Raw genomic sequence first — 6,000 nt, forward strand, 5'->3', positions numbered from 1 at the left:
CTACTGAACGTCGTCAGTATTGAACGCCACTACAACTGAACGTCGTCAGTATTGAACGTCACTACTACTGAACGTCGTCAGTATTGAACGTCAGTACTACTGAACGTCGTCAGTATTGAACGTCAGTACAACTGAACGTCGTCAGTATTGAACGTCAGTACAACTGAACGTCGTCAGTATTGAACGTCACTACTGCTGAACGTCGTCAGTTACGTTACAAATCTAAAAACCGATGTGCAAACTGTATGAATCCGCGTAGCTGATTCTTAGAAAAGTTTGCGAGCGGGAAAAAACAGGCGAGCGAGCCTGCACGTTTGCTGTTTCATTCCTTCTCGACCTTTGGTCTCAAAGGGTTTTTTGGACAATGAATATGCATTAATTTCGCTAAATGTCCTGTGGATGACGATACACGTGAATAGAAAGGTAACAAAGGGAATATTTGAAAATGAGAAAATCACACTATTTTTCTCACAATATGTAAAGACAGAACAAACACCTTGTATAAAAATCTCGTCTCACGGACTTCTACTTTAATGGTCACTGTAACCATTCTAATGATCTTGATCACGCCGGAAGTAAAGGAAGGTACGTGCGTATGACAGAAACAATAATTTTTAAACATTATTACTAAGTTTTCCGCAACTGTAAATTTTAACATTGTCAATGGGCCAAAGAGGGCCCTAATTTCCTCCTCCTCAACCTTTCTGACAACAGCTGCCTTTGAGGGAAAAAAAACCCCACACCGCCAGGGCTCGTCAATATCTCGGCGATATAAAGACTAGCTTTCCCAAGTTAAGGCTGTATAGTAGACAAGAAAAAGATCCGGGGTCTACAGCAACCCATGCTTGCCGTAAAATGCGACTATTTTTGTCGTAAGAGGCGACAAGCGGCATCGGGTGGTCAGGACCTGGTTGATACATGTCATCGTTTTCCCATTGCGTTGGTCGATGCTCATGATGTCAATCACTGAAGTGTCTGGTCGAGACTCGATTATTTACAGGCCGTCGTCATATAGCTGGAATATTGCTGAGAGCGGCGTTAACCAACCAACCAACCAACCACTGCCACTGGTAATGTGATAAAATGGACCGTAGACAATCGATCAGTGCCCCATCTGTCACGTCACCGCTGTCTGGACCACCGTATTTTGGGGAGTGATACGCCAACACCCGCAAAGTACTTTTTTAAAGAGAGTGATCAGACAATTTCGCGAGCGAACACTGGTTTGCAACGGGTGTCACTGGTAGGGCAGTATTTGCTCAGCTTTTTTTTAATAGTGATTCATAAGCACCTGTTCGTGTAGCACCGAGCACGCATATGAGCTGTATGTAGACGATATCTATTCCACTCACGTGGACTGATGAAAATTTGCAGCAACTTCATTGGCCGTTTGAGACATATTTCGAAGAGCCTGGTTTTGGATCAACCGACCCTGAACTCTTGTCGTTGATCTGGAACGCGCTGAACGTGTTCGATCGTCAACATTTTGGGCTTGTTGGTACATGTTCCATAGTCTGCAAATCACACAATGTGAACCATTGAACCCAGTTAAGTGGCCACTGCACGCTGACTCCTGCCAGTTTCCAGCATGCAAATAGCCCATAGACGCTCCGCGCATTATCAAAAGAACAGTCTAATATACTGAAAATCAGTGTCTAACTGTGATGTAGCTAAGGCATTTTATAAGTTTTGGAAACTTTGGAGATATAAATTGCGACACAATTTTGCGAGGGCAGTCAAGCGGGATCAGTAACCATATCTGTGCTTGTAGACCTCTGCGGCTTGAACCTTTCTCCACAAAATAAAATAGTTGGATTTGGCCGAAATATGTTTGAATTGTTACCTTGTTTCGTTTTGTCGCTGACTACACTTCTTAACGTTATGACGGGACAGACCGACTGTCAACAACGTCTGACCGTGGCCGTGACGTCACATAGACTAGGGGCCCGTGAAGATGCCGGGATAGAATAGGTCTTCAGCAACCCATACTTGCCGTAAAAGGTGGCTTTGCTTGTCGTAAAAGGCGACTAACGGGATCGGGTGGTCAGGCTCGCTGACTTGGTTGATGCGTAGCATCGATCCCAATTGCGTGGATTGATGCTCATAATATTAATCACTGGATTGTCTGGTCCAGACTCGATTATTTACAGACCGCCGTCATAAAGCTGGAGTATTGCTGAGTGCGGCGTTAAACAACAAACCAACCAAATCATAGACTAGGTTTAGAGTAGCTTCCCTTTGACAAAGGGCAGTTACTCTAGCAGACAGACCAATGGATTGCCGCGCAAGGCAATTAAAACAATTGTTGGTTTGCTTATATGTTGCTTCGCCACTGTATAAGAAATAGATTTCAGTTGGAACTATATTGGTTTCTGTCACTGTCCGACTGACACATCACTTACCCTGTGACGTAATAAATTTAATGCGCGCATTCCAGGAAAACTCGCAACGTTTCGGTAATGTTTGTGAGAGAGGGAGGGCGATTTTGAAGCACAGAATTAAAGAATGACATTATATGAAAAAGAGGTTATCACACGAGTGTGTTTGGGGATGGTAAATATCCTACATTAGGAATAAACATTGTATTTAGCGAGCCTTGGCGAGAATACAGAATATACATGTTAGAATATACAGAATATACATGTTAGATGTTGTTATTACAATGAATATCTTGCAGTAGTGATCACGTGTCGTTTTAACCATTGCAATTTACTTACGATCTCTCTACAGACCAATGTACCAATCTGAATAAACGTTTATCGTAATGAGTAAACCTTTCAGTGTTTTTTATTGGAAAGCTAATCCATTCGTGAGTACAGTCAACTACGTTTATAACGAACACGCTTATAACGAACTGGCGGATATAACGAACCTTCTTTTCTGTCCCTTAAATTTGCTGTAGTTATGCTGTATATATGCATATAACGAACTACGGTTATAACGAACTAAAATTAGGGGTTCCTTTGAGTTCGTTATAACCGTAGTTTACTGTAGTAATGCCTGTGAAGTGTGTTAAATGCGTGAAAACAGCGAGAAATAACCAGCGTGCTTTTGCTTGATCAACAGGACGTGTGAGCCAGAAATGACAAGACAGAGATATTTTCCTCCACCTCCGCCAAAATTCCAAATTCCAAATTCTTCAAACTCTAAATATGCAACCCAAACGCCCCCTCGGACGAAGCCCTCCGCCCATTTTTGGCCACACTAAATGGCCTGACTGGTCCATGTGCGAAACATGCTTAATGCCGGAAAGCGCACGTAAAATCTTCCAAATCATCATCATCATCAGTGATGAAGAATATTCATTTGTTTGTCCGCCATGTTTGTCATCCTCCGACGTAGGAACCATGGTTGGCATTCTCCGACCTAGCAACCATGTTTGGCATCCTCCGACCGCCGATATCTACCCCATTTTGATTTCAGAATATTTGTTCACTCTTAATCTCTGGCTTAGCTAAAAATCGACAGTAAGTAAGGGAAAGGTGTAAATCATGCTGGGGAACCATGCAGGTAGCAGAGGTACCGTAAGTCCCCTTGGTCCCAAGTATGGTGACCTTACCTTTGTTGATCGCGACCTATATCGTATTGTTGCCAATTAATCGGTTTTTAATGTTCTACAACTAGTTTTAAGTCAGTCTGTGATATCTTTCAAGTTATTATATTGTCATTTGCCGGCATTTTAAAAATATAAATATTGTATAACCTGTTCAAGTCACACTGTTACTGAAATATTGACAACGTGACTTGAGGTTAAATTCACTCTCTAACTTGATACGTTTTATTGTAATATTGCTCTTGACAGGCAGATTGTCATATATTTATGTGACAGTGAGTGAGTGAGTGAGTGAGTATGGTTTCACGCCGCTTTAAGCAATATGGCAGCACTATCACGGCGGGGGTCACCAGAAATGGGCTTCACACATTGTACCCATGTCGGGAATCGAACCCGGGTCTTCGGCGTGACGAGCGAACGCTTTAACCACTCGACCCTATAAAAAGGTACAGAAATGTCGAAATATGCATCAGTGATGTTGGTAAAGTAACAAAGTACGACCAAAACACGTATCGGTTCTTTGTACTGACTGAAACAAATGTTATCATGTATGTTTGTGTTATAAGAGTAAAGAACGGGGTGTTTTGTTGATATATAACAAACTATTTTGACTAATTTGCACAGGTGTATTCATGGTCATTGATCTCATTTGTAAAATATGTTAAAGTGTATTCATTTTGTTCCTGTATAAAAATATGTTGTTCATCAAAAAGATGGTATAAATTAGGCCGTTGTTATTAGACCGTTTGAATTAGACAAGAGGACATATCACTCAGTATTGAATTTAAATCCTAACTCGAACTCATTTGCTCGAAAAAAGAGTTACAAATTACAAATAATTTAAAACCTGCGCATCAATTATAGAATGTGTTATACAAAATAGTACACGTAAAACATGAAATATGGAATATAAATCTCACAATGTGTGAATATATACGAAAAGTTTGCAAATGTATACATGAGAAACACACATTCACAGACATAATCCATCTATGTCCCACATGAATATACATATATGCCCACACAGGACCCACTTAGAGACCCGTGAAGATTCCGGGGTAGATCGGTGGATCGGTGCTCATGATATTAATCACTGGATTGTCTGGTCCCGGATCGATTATTTACAGACCGCCGTCATATAGCTGGAATATTGCTGAGTGAGGCGTTAAGCAACCAACCAACCAACCAACCCACTTAGAGCTATGGACAAATACGAAAGGGTCCACAAAGGGCTACCCAGTGAGGACACATTATCCCAGCCCACGCTATATTAAAGTAGGTCTGTACATGCATGACAGTTCAAAGTAGAACGTGTGCCTATGTAAACCTACTGAGTAATTATAAGTAAGGTAAAACACCACTTAGGACTAAATGCAACGCATGTGACAAAGGGTTAAATTGAGGTTTACTTGAACAGTATGTCCAGTGTTTGAAAATAAATAATAATAACTGTGTTTTCTTAGGACAATTAGGGAAAGACAAAACAAACAAATATTAACCCTTCACGAACGAGGTTCTTTGAATGACTCAAACAATAATAGAGGTATTGTTTTATCAAGCATTTTTAGTAAAATATTTTCACTTTTCAAAACTTTGATGAAGCTCAGTCAGGTTTTAGAAAGAGGATACTCTACAATTGATAATTTATTCATGTTACACTCTATAATACAAAGATATCTGACAAAGAAAGGTGGAAAATTCTATGTACTTTCGTCGGCTTTTGACTCTGTTAACAGAAAAAAATTATAGTATCGTTTCAAATCGCATGGTCATAGTAGTAACATTCTTAAGTTGTTGTGCAATATGTATCATAGTGTAAAGGTTTGTGTGCGAAATAATGGTACTATATCTTTGGTAACTATGATTTTCAAACATTAGGAGTAATTTATATGTACATTTCACATGTAATTATGATCATTTTGGCCTCTTCAATAATTGTATATAACTTGTTGTAAATCTGTAATGAAAGCCTTGGACAGTTGATGACCAGCGCTGTATTTTGATACTTACATCTTCAGTAAAGATATAGTAGTTAGATTAATTTTCTATTCGTGTTTTCCCTATGTTAAGAAACACAGTTTGTTTGTTGCAGTCCTTGGCTTTCCAGGAGACGTCCTCTCTGACGTCCGCGCGCTGTATATCTATTAACTTTGTAAGAACTCGTGTCTTTACCCCCCAGGGTTCGTCAGACCGTGTGGGTCGGTGTGCTGCAGGGTGGTCTCGTTCGAAACTCAGGTTTCGTTCGTAAGCGGTTTCGAGAGACTGTTCGATCGAACCTATGACTTAGCGTGGTTGTACTGAACTAAACTTAGTAACTAGAGTTTGCAATACTCAGTTTTTCGAGTAATCCGCTGATAACCATCCTTGCCGTGATTGTCTAACTTTTTGGGAATTTTAGTATTTCATCGTTCAGTCAAAGTGACTGAATCTTTAGTCTATCAGAGCAG

The sequence above is a fragment of the Haliotis cracherodii genome, unplaced genomic scaffold (genome assembly GCF_022045235.1).
Source record: "Haliotis cracherodii isolate W230 unplaced genomic scaffold, xgHalCrac1.p SCAF_48, whole genome shotgun sequence".
Lineage (NCBI taxonomy): Eukaryota > Metazoa > Mollusca > Gastropoda > Lepetellida > Haliotidae > Haliotis > Haliotis cracherodii.